This window comes from Saimiri boliviensis, chromosome 1, assembly GCF_048565385.1.
Source record: "Saimiri boliviensis isolate mSaiBol1 chromosome 1, mSaiBol1.pri, whole genome shotgun sequence".
NCBI lineage: Eukaryota > Metazoa > Chordata > Mammalia > Primates > Cebidae > Saimiri > Saimiri boliviensis.
In genome coordinates this window covers 155,260,844-155,281,560 of record NC_133449.1, presented here as the reverse complement: position 1 = coordinate 155,281,560, position 20,717 = coordinate 155,260,844, and the positions used below count along the sequence as shown (strand labels likewise).

Genomic DNA, 20,717 nt, shown 5'->3' with positions numbered 1-20,717 from the left:
AGGTTCAGAGTCCGAAGCCGCATTCCGGGGCGCCCTCCCCCGCCCCTCCCAGCCCACAGAGGCAGGGGTGGGTCCGTGGGTGTGGCAATGAACCACGTGTACCCACGGGACTCTCGGAGTGGGGGAGGGGAGGAGGGAGGGGGCCGCACGCCACCCTCCTTTCTCCGCCCCAGCCCTACCCTCTCCGCTGACCCCCCACCGGCCTCCCACGACCCAGCCCAACCTCCACGGGCAGCCGGCGAAGGCGGGAGCCGGGGCTCGAACTGCCCCCTCCCCCATCCGCCTCTCCTCTCCCCACCCTCTTTCCTCTTTCTTCTCCCCAATCCCACTTCTCGCTCCTTTTCCTCTTTCTTTCTCCCCTCCTCCCTCCGCTCCGCCCGCCTCCTTTGACCCCGCCCTGCCCGTCCTCGTCCTTCCCCATCCCTCTCCGCCTCCCTCCAGCTTCGCCGCCAGAGGCTGAGTCATCGCTGCGGCGCTGCCGGCCGTGCAGGGAGAGCGGGCGAGCAGGTAGGGAGGGTGTGAAGCCAGCGACGCCGCGCGGCCCGGCACCACCGTCAGGGCCTTTTCCTGGAGAGGCCTGGGAGGGGGCAGCCAAGGGGGTCAGGGCCGCGGTGGGGACGGGCGACGGGCCCTGGAAAGGCACAGATCTTACCCCTCCACCCCCATCCTCCGGCTGCCGCTTTGCAGTGTTCGGAAAGAGCCGCACAGACAAACTAATACATGACATTAGGGTGGCATCCGGGCCAGGCATCGCAGACTGGCGGCCCACGGACAGATCGGGCCTGCGCCTGATCTTTATTTGGCTCACACGGTGTTCTGTTCGTCTGTTCTGAAGTTTTAACTATTCATAGTTGCCAATACTTAAACATCACTCATTTCTTGGGGGAAAATCAGATTCCCAACTTAAGAAATTAGAATATATGGCAACGCATTACCCGTAACACTAGCCTATTTCTGAGTGGGGATACCTATTTGTATACCAGTGCAATACCTGACTAGGGCATTGCACCTTCTAGTTTGCCACAGTCTCCACCACTCCCTACTGTTTCACCTAGGCCACTGAACTTCCTTTATGTTCCCTGCCAGGCCTCATACACAGTGATTCCTAGTCTAGTCCACCCCATTCATATTTTACATGGGGATGGGGAAGCCAGGGTAGTCCATTTCCCAAAGTCACATGTGGCCTTAAAGCTGAAGGGGAACCCTGCATTTCCTCACCCACTAATCTTTTCTGCCAAACCATTCTGCCTCCTTTAGTACGCAGGCTAAGATGGGGAATTCCTTTGTAAAAAGTGGGTTCCAGAAAATGATCTGGGGATCAGAGTAGACCCCCAAATGGAAGATGATTTGGAGTGTACAGCAGCTCCTCTTTGGAGTTGACAGTAGCTTCTCAGTTTTTCCCTTGGAGTGGCAATAGATGACAAAACTAGGGTGGATAGATGGATGGAACAGTTGGCCAATCTGGTATATTTGGTTATAATAAATTGTTTTTGGGTCACTGGAAACCTGGCATATGAGACGCTGTTGCATAAGGGCTGCAAAGGCAGTATGCCACTTTGCTTATTCTCTGGTTTAGTGCTTCTCAGCTCCTAATGTGTACTTGATTCCTGTAAAGTATAGATTCTGGCTGGGCATGGTGGCTCACACCTGTAATCCCAGCATTTTGGGAGGCCGAGGCTGGAGGATTGCTTGAGCTCAGGAATTTGAGACCAGCATGGGCAACATGGTGAGATCCCTGTCTCTATGAAAACTTTAAAAATTAGTTGGGCATGGAGGCCTGTGCCAGCTACTTGGGAGGCTGAGGCAGGAAGATCCCTTGAGCCCAGGAGGTGGGAACTATAGGGAGCTGCATTTGCCCTACTATACATTAGCCTGGGCAACGCAGTGAGACCCCCTCATACACACATAAAAAAAGATTCAAAAAATTTTAGCTGAACTGGGCGTGGTGGCTCAAGCCTGTAATCCCAGCACTTTGGGAGGCCGAGGCGGGTGGATCACGAGGTTGAGAGATCGAGACCATCCTGGTCAACATGGTGAAACCCCGTCTCTACTAAAAATACAAAAAATTAGCTGGGCATGGTGGTGTGTGCCTGTAATCCCAGCTACTCAGGAGGCTGAGGCAGGAGAATTGCCTGAACCCAGGAGGCGGAGGTTGCGGTGAGCCAAGATCGCGCCATTGCACTCCAGTCTGGGTAACAAGAGTGAGACTCTGTCTCAAAAAAAAAAAAAAAAAAAAAAAAAATTAAAATGTAGATTCTGATTCAGTGGAGCTGGATGGAACCCAAGATCCTGCATTTTTCTGGCAAACTTCCAGGTGATTCCAGTATCGCAGGCCTTTAAACCCTCCCCCCGCACCCCGCCTCTGAGTGGCAAGGCTGTAGACTCCTTGCGCTTCTGGTCTACTCATAGATATCACTGCTGCATGACAGCCAAGAAAAGGGGCTTGAAGTCCCACGGACCTGGGAGTGGATCCCAGCCCACCCCTTAGCAGTCAGCTAACCTCAGGCAGGCTGCTTATCTTTTCTGTGTGTCACTTTTTCATCCGTTCTGTGGAAATCAAAGAATAGTTACTTCAGGAGAATAAAAAAGGCAGAATGAATATGTGGCCCCAGCACAGTCTGTGCCTCATGGCAGGCCCTCTGTAAAGGTAGTTTCTACTACTGTGCACTCTCTCGTGGGCAGTAAGACCCAGAAGTGATGTGGTTATGGAGTGGGATACAGAAGGGATAATTTCAGGATAAGAATTGCACCCCTTAATGTGGCCTCTGGGCCATGCAGGGTGGTCACTGCCCAGCCTGCCCCTTAATGCTCTCCCATCTCTGTCCATGCTTCTATCATAATGGGCACCTTTGGCCATGGTACCTTCTTCCCTCAGAGGCCTTGCGCATGCTGTTCCTCCTACTCCAAGCTGGCTGGCCCCTTCTTATCCTTCAGTCTCAGCTCCTGTGTCACTTCCTTGTGGGTCCCTTCCCTGATCCCAGAGGTCTAAGGGTTAGCATAGAAAGAGGGGAGCAAGGAACATCTCTTTGGGCTGCATATACATGGGGAAGTCACCGTTTCTACTTAGATTCTAAGGTTATTTAGAACAGCTTTGGGTAGGGGTGAACTAAATGCTGCCTCTGCTAGTCTATACAAGTGCCTTTGTGCAGATTAGAAAAAGGAGTTGGGCACAGTGGCTCACGCCTGTAATCCCAACACTTTGGGAGGCCAAGATGGGAGAAACACTGGCGGCTAGGGAGTTTGAGATCAGGCTGGGCAACATTAGCGAGACCTCAACTCTACATTTTTTTTTTTTTTTTAATTTTAGAGACAGGGTCTTGCTATGTTGCCAGGCTTTGTGCATATAAACCGTACAACCTTATGTGGCAGTCCTACTGCTGATGCTTCCCCAAGCTACCTCGTGATTTGCTTAATCCTCCTGTGCCTGGATTAAGTCTCTTTTATAAACTTTCTTAACACCGTACACCTCATCGAAAGTGGAATTAGGTATCTTGGGAATTATTTATTTAAAACCTGTCCCCCTACACTAGGCTGTATTCCATCAAGGCAAAGACCATGACCATCTTATTCTAGGCTGTATCACTAGTGCTTAGCATGGTTTCTGCACCATAGCGGGTGCTCCACAAATGTTTTCTGAATTATTTCAGGAGCTTATTCTCTACCAGGAGAGCTGGGACTCTTACTGAAACAACTGTAGCATAGAGTGAGACAGGCACAAAGCTAAATGTGTGGTGCAGCCCCAGGGAGGGCAATGTCACTTCTGGCTGCGGGGATGCTCAGGAAGAGGTGGTGTTTTGGCTGGGTCTGACAGAACAGATGGAGTTCATTAGTCTCAGATGAGTGGGGGAGTGTTCTTGGCATTGGGGAATAGCAAAAGCAAAGGTGCAGAGGGAAAAAAGTGCAATGTGTTCCTAAGACAAGTCGCAAATTGTGTTCAGCAGAGTGGACAAATGTGTTTTGTGAATTACCTGCCAATATTTATTTAAAAATCAGATTTCGGCCGGGCGCAGTGGCTCAAGCCTATAATCCCAGCACTTTGGGAGGCCGAGGTGGGTGGATCACGAGGTCGAGAGTTCGAGACCATCCTGGTCGACATGGTGAAACCCCGTCTCTACTAAAAATACAAAAAATTAGCTGGGCGTGGTGGCGCGTGCCTGTAATCCCAGCTACTCAGGAGGCTGAGGCAGGAGAATTGCCTGAACCCAGGAGGCGGAGGTTGCGGTGAGCCGAGATCGCACCATTGCACTCCAGCCTGGGTAACAAGAGCGAAACTCCGTCTCAAAAAAAAAAAAAAAAAAAAAATCAGATTTCACATAAAGATCCAGATTTTCCAATTCTCTTGAAAAATTGAAAGACCCCACCGGATAGCAATAGACTGGCACTGAGAAGTGGCCGTTCGTTTTCAAGGTGTGGGCTTACTCCAGTTTGCCGCAGTCCTCACCTTTCCCCATTACATCACACGAAGCTGTCTTCATTCATTACTGCCGGTTTCTGGCTTTGGAGATGGCAGACAGTCTGTTTGATTGACACACATGGGAGCTGTAAGGAAGATTGGTTCAGAGCCTACAGACCCTTAAATGCCAGTTAATTAAGTAGCCTGGTAACTCTGCAGGGATTTCAAGGGTCTTCTCCAGGCCTGCGGAGCACTGTCCAAGGTACCCTTGGGAGAACCATGCCTGACTTCAAAAGAAGTCATGCCAAGAAGGCCATGCCAAGAAGGCCAGTGAAACCCAGGAAGCAGAGAGCTCTGCATGAGGCTTTCATAGAGAGAAACGGTGGACTGACTCATCAGTCCAGGCTTGGTGCTGTGGTCTTGCTAAGAGGCAGTGGTAGGTTTGGGGGAAGATGGACGGTGCTTCCAAAAGGCTAAATTTTAGGCCGGGCACTGTGGCTCATGCCTGTAATCCCAGGTCTTAGGGAGGCAGGCAGGAGGATAGCTTGAGCCCAAGAGTTTGAGACCTGCCTGGGCAATATAGCAAGACCCCGTTCTCCACAAAAAGGAAAAAAAGCAAAAAGACAATAATAATAATAATAAGTGTAACTCCCAAAAAGCTAAATTTTAATCTCAAAGGTTTCTGATTACTGAAACATAGGTGATATCTAACTTGCCTTTGTTTAGCCTTAAATATTTTCAGATATATTCTTCAATATTTCTGTTACAATAATTGTAATTTTCTTCTATGTATAGAAATAACACATTATTTGAAAAAAATTGGAGAATATAGAAAAATTAAGATGAAGATAATAGTAATCCTCCCACCCAGGTGTAACACTGTTAACATGTTGGTGGATTTCCTTATGTTTGCTTTTTTAAAGTGTATTTATACTTTTTTAAAACAAAATTGGGAGGCTGGGCACTTAAGCCTGTAATTCTGGAGCTTTGAAAGGCTAGGGCCAGGAGTGGTGGCTCACGCCTGTAGTCCCAACACTTTGGGAGGCCAAGGTGGGTGGATCACGAGGTCAGAAGGTAGAGACCAGCCTTGCCAATATGGCAAAACCAGGGTGTCGGCCCACTCTGGGGAGGGGGTGTGGTGTGCTGAGCACTGTATCCCTGAATATAGCTTATTTTTTCTACATTTGAATTCTGTTGCAGATCGATGTAAAATCCATTCGTTTTGCACTTCAGGTTCTGGGGATAAAAAAATAAAAAATAGGCCGGGCGCGGTGGCTCAAGCCTGTAATCCCAGCACTTTGGGAGGCCGAGGCGGGGTGGATCACGAGGTCGAGAGATCAAGACCATCCTGGTCAACATGGTGAAACCTCGTCTCTACTACAAATACAAAAAAACTAGCTGGGCGTGGTGGCGCGTGCCTGTAATCCCAGCTACTCAGGAGGCTGAGGCAGGAGAATTGCCTGAGCCCAGGAGGCGGAGGTTGCGGTGAGCCGAGATGGCGCCATTGCACTCCAGCCTGGGTAACAAGAGCGAAACGCCGTCTCAAAAAATAAAAAAATAAATAAATAAAATAAAAAATAAATAAAAATAAAAAAACCTTATTTTTGAAAGTAAAAATTTTCATGTCATCTAAAAAAAAAAAAAAGAAAGAAAGAAAAATTAGCTGGATGAGCCGTGTGAGGTGGGTCAAGCCTGTAATCCCAGCACTTTGAGAGGCCAAGATGGGCAGATCGTCTGAGGCCAGGAGTTCAAAACCAGCCTGGCCAACATAGCAAAACACTGTCTCTACTAAAAATACAAAAATTAGCCAGGTGTGGTGGTGGGTGCTGGTAATCCTAGCTACTCGAGAGGCTCAGGAGGAGAATCACTTGAACCCATGAGGTGGAGGTTGCAGTGAGCCAAGATCAAGCCCCCGCACTCCAGCCTGGGCGGCAGGAGGAGACTCCATCTCAGAAAAATATATAAATACGTAAAATAAAATTTTTACATAAAAGTTAAATTCAGGCCGGGCGCGGTGGCTCAAGCCTGTAATCCCAGCACTTTGGGAGGCCGAGGTGGGTGGATCACGAGGTCAACAGATCGAGACCATCCTGGTCAACCTGGTGAAACCCCGTCTCTACTAAAAATACAAAAAATTAGCTGGGCATGGTGGCACGTGCCTGTAATCCCAGCTACTCAGGAGGCTGAGGCAGGAGAATTGCCTGAACCCAGAAGGCGGAGGTTGCGGTGAGCCGAGATCGCGCCATTGCACTCCAGCCTGGGTAACAAGAGCGAAAACTCCGTGTCAAAAAAAAAAAAAAAAGTTAAATTCAGAGAAGAAAAATAAATATATGCTTTGAAAAAACATTTTGTATTGGGCGCGGTGGCTCACACCCGTAATCCTAGCACTTTGGGAGGCCGAGTCGGGTGGATCACCTGAGGTCAGGAGTTTGAGACCAGCCTGGCCAACATGCTGAAACCCTGGCTCTACTAAAAACACAAAACAATTAGCCAGGCGTGATGGTGTGAGTCTGTAATCCTGGCCACTTGGGAGGCTGAGGCAGGAGAAGTCCTTGAACCTGGGAGGCAGATGTTGCAGTGAGCCTAGATCTCGCTATTGCACTCCAGGCTGGGCTACAGAGCCAGACTCTGTTTCTGAAAAAATAAAAATAAAATTTGGCTGGGTATGGTGGCTCACACCTGTAATCCCAGCACTTTGGGAGGTTGAGGTGGGCAGATCATAAGGTCAGCCCATCTAGACCATCCTGGCCAAGATGTTGAAACCCTATCTCTACTAAAAATACAAAAAAATTAGCTGAGTGTGGTGGCGAGCACCTGTAATCCCAGCTACTGGGAGAGGGCAAGGCAAGAAAATCGCTTGAACCCAGGAGGCAGAGGTTGCAGTGAGCCGAGATCTCGCCATTGCACTACAGCCTGGCGACAGATCGAGACTGTCTCAAAACAATTAAAAAAAAAAAATGAAGTGATATACTCAAAATCAAGTAGCTAGCAGCCCTTGGAGGGGAGGACTACAAACCTCAGGCCTTCTGAATCTAGGTTAGTGATGTAGGGGAGGGCACACCCACAAGCCTGTCCCCCCACCCCATTGCAGTTAGACAATGCCTTTATGCTTTAAGTACTGAGAATCAAGGAGGATTTAAACTGAATGAAGTTAATCTGGGTGGACTTCATGGACGCAGCAGCCTTCATGTAGGATCCGGAAAAGGTTTGTCAAATTTATGGGTAATTAAGCACCCAACTGGCCTTTGTCGTGGGGCAAGCCCCTTACTAAGGCTTTGATACTCCTTGTGTTTGTTAACCCTCCCACCCAACTGTATGAAACGCTGTTCTTTTCACCAATTTAAAATGAAGAAACAGAAGTACAGAGAGGGAAAGTGACAGCTCAGTATCGCACAGCTAGTGAGTAGCAGGTCAGAGACTTGAACTTGGGCCGCCTGGCCCCAGAGCGGGACCCGCCTCCACACACCCTCCCTGCTTGGGTGAAGACGGAACAGCAGGCGGGGCCTTTGTTTCTGCAGCCGCGGAGAGAAGGGACTCCCGGGCACCGTGGTGGGTGCGGGGGACTCGCAGGCCTCGCTGGAATGACGCGGGCGGGGGTGCTGTGCGAAACGGCCTGGCGGGCCAGGGTGCCTGGAGCCTGTTTCCACCGCCGCGCCGTCCTTGGGATTCCCAAAGCGGGAAAATAAGATATAAAAAAACGGATTCCCCGAAGTATCCGGCCTCCCAGCCGCCAGTCGTCAGCCACAGTATTTTGATTCCTCCTTGATTCTCAAATAAATTCCATCAAGAAAAGAAGCAGACTTGCAATCAAGAGAGAGGCCCGAGTTCTAGTCCTGCCCCCGCCACGATCTGACTGTGTGACCTTGGGCTAGGCTCTTCCCCTCTCTGGGCCGCGGAGATTAAAGCTGGCCCTTTCCTCCGTCTCTGCAGCTCACATCCCCCTGCGATCTGGCCGCCTGGCCGCCGGGCTTTCGGGGTGCCGGACCGCTCTGTCCCCGCCCGTCGGGATCCCGCGGAGACGAGCCCTGCCCCGCTGCCCTTGGGAGTGAAGGTCCTCAGAGTGTCCGGGAGGCTCTGGCTTTCCACGCTCTTCCCTGTTCCCTGCGGCAGCTCACGTGAGTGGGCACCCATCCTCCAATCTGATAGCGCTCCCCCGCAGGCCTCGGTTCCTCCACCTGCTCGCCCTTTTCGTTCGTGGGTTTTTTTTTTTTTTTTTTTTTTTGAGGCAGTCTCTACCGCCCAGTCTGGAGTGCAGTGGGGCGATCTTGGCCCACTGCAACCACCCCATCCCTGGCCCAAGCGATTCTCGTGCCTTAGCTAATTTTTGTATTTTTAGCAAAGTCGGGGTTTCACCATTCATAGGCCAGGCTGGTCTTGAACATCTAACCTCAGGTAGTCCGGTCACCTCGGCCTCCCAAAGTGCTGGGAATACAGGCATGAGTCACCACGCCCAGCCCTGCTCGCCCCTTTCGAAGGACGCCTTCGCCGGCTCCCTTGCGCCGTGGAATAACACTGCGACCCCTTAGAATGGTGTAGAAGGCCTGTCTCCATCTGCTCCCAACACCATTCCCCAGCTCCACGTTCCTTCCTCACCTTAGGAAGTGTTTAGAGCTTTTTATTTTTTTATTTTTTTATTTTCATTCTTTTTTTTTTTTTTTTTTTTTTTTTTTTTTTAGACTGAGTCTTGCTCTGTTGCCAGGCTGGAGTGCAGTGGTACTATCTGGCTCACTGCAACCTCTGCCTCCCAGGTTCAAGCGATTCTCCTGCCTCAGCCTCCCAAGTAGCTGGGACTATAGGCGTGCGCCACCAGGCCCAGAATTTTTGTATTTTTAGTAGAGATGGGGTTTCACCATGTTGGCCAAGATGGGGTTTCACCATGTTGGCCAGGATGGTCTTGATCACTTGACCTGGTGATCCACCCACCTCCGCCTCCCAAAGTGCTGGGATTATAGGCGTGGTGGTATTTAGAAATTTTAAAGTCAGAGGTTCAGGAGTCTGCCAGTTCCTAGCTGTGTGACTTTAGGCCAGTTACTATTCATCACTAAACCTTGATTTCCACATCCTTAAAATGGGGGTAGCAGCACCCATTCCCCAGGACAGGCTGAGGATTGAGTCACTTAGCATAGTCCCTGGAACAGTCAGCTCACCCTAACTGCTTGTTATTATAATTCTCAACCCACATTTGGCTACCACCTCCTACTTCCTCAAGCTTGTCATTGTCTTTCCCTACATTGTGTGTCCACGCATACCTGGAAAGCCCTTCCTCTTCCCTTCCCCACCCAGTAGATTCTTACACACCCTTTAAAGCCCAATTCAAAGGCCCTTGCCTGTGAAGACTTCTATTCTTCCTGCCAACAGGGTAAAGAGTTCTTCTTCCACTATCATCACCCAGGGACTACACTTAGCATCACACACGGTGGGACAGCTAGCATCCAGTGCCTCCTGCCAACTTCAAAGGAAGACACTGGGGCACGAAATATAATTTAAAGAGTTTACTTGAGTCAAAGTGAGGACAGCTACTGAGAAGACTCAGACCCAAGTAACCTTGGATATGAGCTCCATTTGGCCTTTATTACATACAAGCAGGTTTTAAAACATATGTAGATATTATTCCTCCCACCTCAGCCTCCCTAGTAGCTAGAGACTATAGGCACACACCACCATAACCAGCTAATTTTATTTTTAAATTATTTTGTAGAGACAAAGTCTCACTATGTTGCCCAGGCTGTTCTTGAACTCCTGGGCTCAAGGGATCCTCCTGCCTCAGCCTTCCAAAGTGCTGGGATTACAGGTGTGAGCCCCTGTGACCCCGGTCACAAGCAGGTTTCTTTGTTTCATTTTGTTTTGAGACAGGGTCTCACTCTGTTGCCGAGGTTGGAGTGCAGTGGCATGATCTCAGTTCACTGCAGCCTTGAACTGTTGGGCTCAAGCAGCCCTCCCACCTTAGCCTCCTAAGTAGCTGGGACCACAGGCATGAGCCACCACACCCTGCTAATTTTTTATTTCATTGTAGAGACGGATTTCACCATGTTGCCCAAGCTTACAAGCAAGTTTCTAAAGACAAAAAAGAATAGGGAGAGGGCTGTTACAGAGTTGTATGTCAGGAATTCTCATCAGTTTATAGGAATAACATTGATTCATGATTGGCCATAAATTGTTAAGCTATAGGGTGTGGAGTATAGTGTCTGGTATAGCATTATTCAGAAAATTTATAGCTACTGCAGCAGTGGCAATAACAAGTTGTTTTTGTTTTTGTTTTTTGAGAGGGAGTCTTACTCTGTTGCCAGGCTGGAGTGCAGTGGTGCGATCTTGGCTTACTGCAACCTCTGCCTCCTGGGTTCAAGCTGTTCTCCTGCCTCAGCCTCCCAAGTAGTTGGGATTACAGGCATGCACCACCATTCCCAGCTAATTTCTATTTTTTTTTTTTTTTTTTTGAGATGGAGTTTCGCTCTTGTTACTCAGGCTAGAGTGCAATGGCGCGATCTCGGCTCACCGCAACCTCCGCCTCCTGGGTTCAGGCAATTCTCCTGCCTCAGCCTCCTGAGTAGCTGGGATTACAGGCACGCGCCACCATGCCCAGCTAGTTTTTTTGTATTTTTAGTAGAGACGGGGTTTCACCATGTTGACCAGGATGGTCTCGATCTCTTGACCTCGTGATCCACCCGCCTCGGCCTCCCAAAGTGCTGGGATTACAGGCTTGAGCCACGGCGCCAGGCCTTTTTTTTTTTTTTTTTTTTGAGATGAAATTTCACTCTCATTGCCCAGGTTGGAGTGCAATGGCACAATCTTGGCTCACCACAACCTCTGCCTCCCGAGTTCAAGCGATTCTCCTGCCTCAGCCTCCCGAACAGCTGGGATTACAGGCATGCACCACCATGACCAGCTAATTTTGTATTTTTAGTAAAGACTGGGTTTCTCTATGTTGATCAGGCTGGTCTCAAACTCCTGACCTCAGATGATCTCCCGGTCTCAGCCTCCCAAAATGCTGGGATTACAGGTGTGAGCCACTGTCCCCGGCCTAGCAAGTTGTTTTAAGAGATGAATACTGTGCCCAGGCCGGGCACAGTGGGTCACGCCTGTAATCTCAGCACTTTGGGAGGCCGAGGTGGGTGTGAGGTCAGGAGTTTGAGACCAGCCTGGCCAACATAGTGAAACCCCATCTCTACTAAAAATAACAAAAATCTAATGGACATGATGGAGCACGCCTATAGTCCCAGCTACTTGGGAGACTGAGGCAGGTGAATTGCTTGAACCCAGGAGGCAGAGGCTGTGGTGAGTGGATATTGCACCACTGCACTCCAGCCTGGGCAACAGAGTGAGAAAAAAAAAAGAGATGAATACATAGCTTAAAGTGGAAGTAGGACTTGATTGCTGTCTCATTTATTAATTTAAAAGGACTCGAAGTGCTTAGACGAAAGTTCTTTTCTCTCCCCTAATAGGATGGAGTAGACTTCATAGTTCCTATTTTGGCTCCTGCAAAAAATACTGAGCCTGAATCTAACGAGGCCTATAAGAACTAGCTTCAGTTACAAGAACTTCAGGGGATAGAGGAACACGTTAAACAACACACAAAGAAGATCAAACAAAGCCAGAATGTGAAACAGTTTATAAGACAACTGCCATAATCTCTTAAAAGCCAATGTTGTAAAGTCAAAAGTAATGGGGAGGAAGTTCTAGATTTAAAGACCTAATAGTCTAACAGCCAAATATAAGATGTGATTCTCAAATGTATCTGATTTATTACTATAAAAATATATAAGGACCACTTTTTTTTTTTTTTTTTTTTTGAGACGGAGTTTCGCTCTTGTTACCCAGGCTGGAGTACAATGGCGCAATCTCGGCTCACTGCAACCTCCGCCTCCTGGGTTCAGGCAATTCTCCTGCCTCAGCCTCCTGAGTAGCTGGGATTACAGGCACGTGCCACCATGCCCAGCTAATTTTTTGTATTTTTTAGTAGAGACAGGGTTTCACCATGTTGACCAGGATGGTCTCGATCTCTTGACCTTGTGTTCCACCCGCCTCGGCCTCCCAAAGTGCTGGGATTACAGGCTTGAGCCACCGTGCCCGGCCAATAAAGGTTTTTTAAAACACTTCTTCTCCAGTGCTCTCAGCATTTTAGGGCCTTCATTAATATCACAATATGGCCACAAGCAGTGGCTCACGCCTGTAATCCCAGCACTTTGGGAGGCCGAGGCGGGCGGATCACCTGAGGTAAGGAGCTCAAGAGTAGCTTGACCAACATGGTGAAACCCCATCTCTACTAAAATTACAAAAATTAGCTGGGCGTCGGGGCACATGCCTGTAATCTCAGCTACTCAGGAGGCTGAGACAGGAGAATCTCTTGAACCCGGGAGGCGGAGGTTGTAGCGAGCCAAGATCATGTCACTGTACTCTGGCCTGGGCCACAGAATAAAACTCTATCTCAAAAAAAAAAAAAGAAAAAGAAAAAAATTACAATATATTGCTGGCATACATCACTTCCATACACAGATTCATAATATATGGAGGTGATGTCTGCAAGTGGGTCTTGCCATTCAGATGACAGATTATGGGTTCCTAGGGATAGGAGCTAGGTTTACATCAACTATATTTCTCTTAGAGTGTCTAGTACATAATAAATATTCAATAAAATCTCATTGAGGCTGGGCACGGTGACTTACGCCTATAATCCTAGCACTTTGGGAGGCCAAGGCAGGCAGATTGCTTGAGACCAGGAGTTTGAGACCAGCCTGGGTAACATGGAGAAACACCTTCTCTACAGAAAAGTAAAATATTAGCCAGGCATGGTGACATGTGCCTGTAGTCCCAGCTACTCGGGAGGCTGAGGTGGGAGAATTGCTTGAGCCTGGGAGGCTAAGGCTGCAGTGAGCTGAAATTTTGCCACTACGCTCCAGCAAGGGTGACAGACAGAGACTCTGTCTCAAAAACAACAACTTCAAGAACAACAAAACCAAAACAAATGCTCATTGAAAGAATGTAGACTCTACTATTGCTAGAGTACATGGTTCATTAGTAAACTTACTCTTAGGAATCTATGAATGAAAAATGATAATGGGAAATGTTTTTCGAGCCCTTAGGCTTTGTGCAGAGCCCTTCGTATGTCTCCTGTAATCCTCACAGTGGTCCTATAGGGTAAAGAAAATACTAGTCCAGCCGGATGCAGTGGCTCATGCCTGTAATTCCAGCACTTTGGGAGGCCGAGGCAGGCAGATCACCTGAGGTTGGGAGTTTGAGACCAGCCTAGCCAACATGGAGAAACCCTTCTCTACTAAAAATACAAAATTAGCTAGGTGTGGTGGCACATGCCTATAATCCCCTATACTTGGGAGGCTGAGGCAAGAGAATCACTTGAACCCAGGAGGCAGAGGTTGCAGTGAGCCGCGACTGTGCCATTGCACTCCAGTCTGGGCAACAAGAGTGAAACTCGTTCTTAAAAAAAAAAAAAAAAGAAAGAAAGAGAAAATACTAGTTCCATTTTACCCCTGAGAAATTGGACACACAGAAAGGTGAAGGAGCTTGCTCCTACATTAACTCGGTCTCAAAAAAAAAAAGAAAAAAAGAAAGAGAGAAAATGCTAGTCCCATTTACCCCTGAGAAATCGGACACACAGAAAGGTGAGGAGCTGGCTCCTACGTTATTCAGTTAGTAATAGCAGGAGAAGCACCGTTACACTCCCTTGCCTTGTCCCTCTCTTGTATCATCTGTAAATCAAAGAAAATGACCAAGGCAGGTATCAATCATTGTAGGAGGGGGTTTATTTGCCAAAGTTAAGGATGCAAGCCTGGGAGACAGGTCTATGCCTTTCTCCAAAGATGATTTTGAGGGCTTCAATATTTAAAAGAGAAAGAGTGGATATTGAGGGAATGTACAATTTTCATGTGAGGGGAGTGTAGAGGAAATCGTCGTTCATTCCTTGTCTGGCTCAGTGAATCTGCATTTTTACATAAGATAATGTAAACCACAGGGCAAAGGAAGCAACCTCATTCACATTTGTGTCAGGTGAGCAGAGATGACTGAGCTCTGTCCTGTGTCATGCACCTGTGATGATAAACTATCAATTTACATTGCCAAGGTGAAATTCAAGAAAATTATTTAAGAGTAAAGATCTTGGGGCCTGCCAGGAATTTTCCTGTGGACAAAATGTGAGGGAAGTATGTAGCTTTTTTGTCTTTTTCTTTCTTCTCTTTGTAGCCATCTTATTTAGGAACCAAATAGGGTGGGGGAGGGGGCAGATTTGCATTACTCAGTTCCCAGCTTGACTTTTCCCTTTGACTTGGAGAGTTTGGGATTCCAAGATTTATTTTCCTTTCACACATCCTGTCGGCATAGGGAATTATGCGCATGTACCTGTCTTAGCAACAGTGTCTACTAAACTCGGAGCCCTTCAAAAGTGAAAGGAAGAGAACATGCCACACAAAGGCTTGTGCACAAATGTTTGTGGCAGCATTGTTCATAATAGTGAAAACGTGTCAACAGCCCAGACATCAATACTTGGTGACTGGATAGACAAAACGTGGTGGATTCATACAATGGAATGGTATTCAGCTGTAATGGGGAATGACGTATTGATACATGCTGTAACACTGACGAACCTTGAAAACATTATGCTATGTGAAAGAAGCCAGTCTCCGACGACCACATATTATATGATTCCATTTATATGGATGTCCAGAATAGGCAAAATTCATAGAGACGGAAATTAGATTTGTGTTTGCTTAGGACTTGGAGGGGGTGGAAGGGGGATAGAAAGACTAAGGGATAATAGCTAAAGGGCACAAGGATTCGTGGGGTTTTTTTTTTGTTTGTTTGTTTGTCTGTTTGTTTGTTTGTTTGAGACGGAGTCTTGTACTGTTGCCCGGGTGGAGTGCAGTAGTGCAATCTTGGCTCACTGCAACCTCCGCCTCCCAGGTTCAGGCGATTCTCCTGCCTCCCAAGTAACTGGGATTATAGATTCCTGCCGTCACACTGGCTAATGTGTGTGTGTGTGTGTGTGTGTGTGTGTGTGTGTGTGTGTGTGTGTGTATTTTTAGTAGAGACGGGGTTTCACTATGTTGACCAGGCTGGTTTCAAACACCTAACCTCGTGATCCACCCGCTTCGGCCTCCCAAAGTACTGGGATTACAGGCATGAGCCACTGCACATGGCTTTTGTTTATTTTTTAAAGACAGGGTCTCACTCTGTTCTCCAGGCTGGAGTGCAGTGGCGCCATCATGGCTTATTGCGGCCTCGGACTCCTGGGCTCCAGTGATCCTCGCACCTCAGTCTCCCAAGTAGCTGAGACTGCAGGCATGCACCACTAGGTCAGGCTAATTTTTTTATTTTCAGTAGAGATGAGGTTGGATGGTTCTTTTTTTTTTAATTACAAAATACTTTATTGCCAAAAATGCTAACGATCACCTGAGCCGTTACCAAGTGGTACATTTTGTATTTTTGCTTTTATTACACTTTTTTACTGATACATAATAATTGTACATTTTTATGGAGAACAGCGTGATATTTCAATAGATATACACAATATATAATGATCAAATCTGGGTAATTAGCATATCTCTCACTTCAGATATTCTTCATTTCTTTGTGTTGGGACAGGGATTCTTTTTGAGGTGATGACGTGTTCTAAAATCGATTGTACGGCTGGGTACTGTGGCTTATGCCTGTAATCCCAGCACTTTGGGAGGCCGAGGCAGGCGGATCATGTGAGGTCAGGAGTTCCAGATCAGCCTGGCCAACATGGTGAAACCTCATCTCTACGAAAAATACAAAATTAGCCATAGTGGTGAGTGCCTGTAATCCCAGCTACTTGGGAGGCTGAGGCAGGACAATTGTTGAAGTCAACAGGTGGAGGTTGCGGTGAACCAAGATTGTGCCACTGCGCTCTAGCCTGGACAAAAAGAGCAAGACTCTGCCTTAAAAAGAAAAAAAAGATTGTATTGGTGACAGTTGCACAACGGCCAGACATAGTGGCTCATGCCTGTAATCCCAGCACTTTGAGAGGCTGATGCAGGCAGATCAAGAGGTCAGGAAATCGGAACCATCCTGGCTAACACAATGAAACCCTGTCTCTACTAAAAATATAAAAAATTAGCTGGGTATGGTGGCACACGCCTGTAGTCCCAGCTACTCAGGAGGGTGAGGCAGGAGAATTGCATGAACCAGGGAGATGGAGGTTGCAGTGAGCCGAGATTGCACCACTGTACTCCAGCCTGGGTGACAGAGTGAGACTCTGTCTCAAAAAAAAAAAATTACCTATATCTAGCTAAAAAAAATTTCTATCTATCTATATCTATCGATAGGTAGATAACAAGACTCCATCTCAAAAAAATCTATCTATATCTATCTATCTATCTATCTACCTATAGATACATCTATCTATCTATCTATATATGCTAAAAACAATTGAATTACATTTTAGATGGGCAAATTATACTGTGTGTGATATATCTCAGTAAAGCTGAAAAAAGGCAAAAGAAATCTCTAATTCACCGATGAATCTACCAAGCTGGTTTAATGAATAGAAGGAGTGAATGAATAGCTGTTTCCCTTGCAGTTGACAAAAATCTCCCCTAGTTCCAAAGTCTAAAATGAATTCTCTTGACTGTCTCAGGGGTATGCTCATGCCTAGCTCTCAGGAACCCATTAATGTACTAATAAGAAACCTGATAATTCAATCAATAATTCCTGAGGTTGTCAGCGCCACTCTGGAAGAAGAGAGAAAGGCATAGACAGTTTCTTCCAGATACAAGCTGTGGGACGGCAGAGCCAGGGGCCGCTAGGATGTTCTGCCTGGAAAAGGGCCCCCAGAGATCTCACTGTGGTCTGTTCCCACTTGGCTAATCTTGACTCATTTATGTGGGCTTATTTGACTGTTCCTGTGTTTTTCCCCTCACCCTGGACATTCGGAAGGACTATTGTAGTGAAAGCTCTCGAATAAAGTGACTTCTGATGTTCTGTGGAAATAACTTCACTGGGAAGGTTACAAACATTTCAGTGGATGTCAGTCACATGGTAGGGGAGGAGTGCTTGTTTAAAATAAAGATTTTTGGGCCCCATTCCTGGAGATTAAAATTCTATAGGATTAGGATAAGGCCATGGATTCTGCGTTTTAAATGAAGCATTAGGCTAGGTGGTGGCTCATGCCTGTAATTCCAGCACTTTGAGAGGATGGCTTGAGGGCAGGAGTTCAAGATCAGCCTGGGCAACATAGCAAGACGCCTCTCTCTATTAAAAAATTTAAAAATAGGCTGGGTGTGGTGGCTCACACCTGTAATCCTAGCACTTTGGGAGGCTGAGGCAGGTGGATCACGAGGTCAATAGATCGAGACCATCCTGGCCAACATGGTGAAACCCCATCTCTACTAAAAATAAAAAAATTAGCTGGGTGTGATGGCATGCACCTGTAGTCCCAGCTACTCGGGAGGCCGAGGCAGGAGAATCACTTGAACCCAGGCAGAGGTTGCAGTGAGCCAAGATGGTGCCACTGCACTCCAGCCTGGCGACAACAGAGCGAGACTATATCTCAAAAAAAAAATTTTTTTTTAATTTAAAAATAATTTTTATCTGGGCGCGGTGGCTCATGCCTATAATCCCAACACTTTTGGAGGCTGAGGCAGGCAGACCCCGAGGTCAGGAGATCGAGACCATCTTGGCTAACATGGTGAAATCCCATCTCTACTAAAAATAATACCAAAAAAATTAGCCAGGCATGGTGGTGCACGCCTGCAGTCCCAGCTGCTCGGGAGGCTGAGGCAGGAGAATTGCTTGAACCCCAGAGGTGGAGGTTGCAGTGAGCCGAGATCGCACCACTGCATTCCAGCCTGGGCAACAGAGCAAGACTCCATCTCGAAAAAAAAAAAATTTTTTTTTTAAAAAGCATCTAAAGTGTTTCTGAAACAAGGGACTACTGGCCATGAGAAACACTGACCTAACTGAAAAATAGGAGAAATTGAAACATGTACGTTATCTCAGGCATAAAAATGGGTTTGCTTAGGGATCTTAGAGACCATTTAGTTCTGTGGTTTTCATACTGTGTCCGCAGGAACTCCTTAGGTCTCCATGGAACACCTGTAGGGGACTGTTGAATGGTGGAGGGACAGAGGTGCCAATGGGTCTACCCCAACAGATGCCCCTTCAACAGCTCCATTTTAATCAATTTTCTACAGTGGAGATTGAATTCTGTTGCTTAAAAACCACTAACCCTGCCCTGTCCCTCCTATGCAAGTGGAGAAACTGAGGCTGGAGAGGAAAACAGATTTTCCCAGGGTGATAACAGAACCAGAACTGATTCTAGGATTCTTGTTCCCATCCAGAGTCCTTCCCATTAGGGAATTCCAGTTTTTGATACATCCATTCATTTTGGGGTGGCTTTTCCTCTCTGCCTCCAGCAAATCTCACATTAACACCGCAGGGCCTGGACTAGGGTGAGGGGAATGAGGTAACTGCCTCAGGCACAAAATTTTGAGAGGTGCAAAAAAATTCAGTAATCAAATATATTTTAATACAATATTTTAAAAATCAAAATTCATGCAAAAAATATGAACAAAATATCCAAATTTTGAGTAAAAACAGGAGCAGTAGTTCCTATTTTTCCTTTTGCCTTGAACTCCAAGATGACTGTATTCTGCACTATTATTCACCCTGCCTTTATTTAAAATTTGGATATTGTGGTCGTTGTGTATTTTTTCACATTAATTTTCATCTTATAAAATATTATGGCCAGTCGCAATGGCTCACCCCTGTAATCCTGGTACTTTGGAAGGCTGAGGCAGGAGGATCACTTGAGTCCAGAAGATCGAGGCTGCAGTGAGCATGATCATGCTACTGCACTCCACCCTGGGTAACAGAGTGAGACCCTGTCTCAAATAAAATAAAATATTGCATTAAAGTATTAATTACCTAGATTGCCAAGGTGGTGGTGTTGTTGAGACAGGGTCTCACTCTTTCACCCAGGCTGGAGTGCAGTGGTGCAATCTTGGCTCACTTCAGCCTTGACCTCCCAGGCTCAAGCGATCTTCCCACCTCAGCCTCCTAAGTAGCCAGGATTACAGATGCATACCACCATGCCTGGCTAATTTTTAAATTTTTTTGTTTAGCCAGGCGTGGTTGCACATGCCTGTAACCCAGCTACTCGGGAGGCTGAGGCAGGAGAATCACTTGAACCCAGGAGGCAGAGGCTGCAGTGTGAGCCGAGATCACGCCACTGTACTCCACATTCCAGCCTGGGTGACAGAGAGAGACTACGTTTAAAAAAAAAAAAAAAAAAATTTGTAGAGACAGTGTCTTGCTATGTTGCCTAGGTTGATCTTGAATTTCTGGGCTCAAGTGATCCTTCCTCCTCGATCTCTCTAAGTGCTGGGATTACAGGTGTGAGCCACTGTGCCTGCCCTGAGGTTTTTTTTTGTTTGTTTTATCTCTCTTACTTTAGTGCCAGTGACAAGTACCTCACTTGCCTTACCCTAACTTGGACCCTATAAAACCGTTCTTTTGGCAGACAGCTAAGTAACGCCCCATTGCCCTCTGGGAATCCCTCCAGATCCTATCACTTCATTTGTCTGACAGAATCGATGTTTACTTTGTCTCAATGTGACATTGCTCTCGTCACCTGACCTGTAGAGAGGTTTGCATTCTGCAGTGGATATTTGTTTTGCTGACCCAGCAATAGTTCTCCCCTCTGGCTACTGCAACCATATGTTGCTTGGGAAACGGCCCCTCCCCATATGGGAACTGACTCCAAAGGAAAAAGTGGGCCCAGGACTCAGCTCTGCCAATCAGAGCTGTGCATCCCCCCCTCCCCGCCCACCTCCTCACAGTGATGAGCCAGGAATAGACATGTGACTCAGTTACAGCCATCGAGACTCAATTCTGGGGGTGTGGTCTGAACGTTGGGAAGAGAAACTTTTTCTTTTATCTGTAGTAGCTGAGAAGTTTGGATGTAAGCCACCATTGTGGACTTGAGCCTTTTCGTGTCAGGAGCTCACATAGAAGACAGCAGAATTGAGTGACAGAGACAGGAGACATCCTAGTGCTACTGCTTGAGCCACTAGGTCCACTGTGTACAAAGCAAAGACTACCCTCTTAACTGAAGGACTGGCCGACTTAATGGGTGTGTGGACCAACTATTGCCTAAAACCCTAAATGGTTTGAGTTGTGTCTGTCACTTAGATGGTTCACTCGCTCTCGCCTGCATTCTGTCCAGGTTGGCTCCAGGAGATGTTTAATGAAGCCCAGCTTCTATCACTAGAGTTCTGCCCTAAATATCTTCAGGTGGTGGCATTCAAAGTACTTTTCACTCAAGGGCAGCCTTACAAGGCAAAAGGCATTGATTACA

The 20,717-nt window shown here is 47.2% G+C and overlaps 1 protein-coding gene across 1 annotated transcript in view; it reads left to right on the top strand.

Annotated features, from left to right (window-relative positions):
• The first annotated feature begins 374 nt into the window (after positions 1-374).
• Positions 375-20,717, top strand: part of LARP1 (La ribonucleoprotein 1, translational regulator) — a 147,640-nt gene continuing 127,297 nt past the window's right edge. Inside the window, exon 1 of the mRNA XM_039471467.2 lies at positions 375-507. The gene's annotated coding sequence lies outside the window, so the exon portion shown is untranslated. The remainder of the gene's footprint in view (positions 508-20,717) is intronic.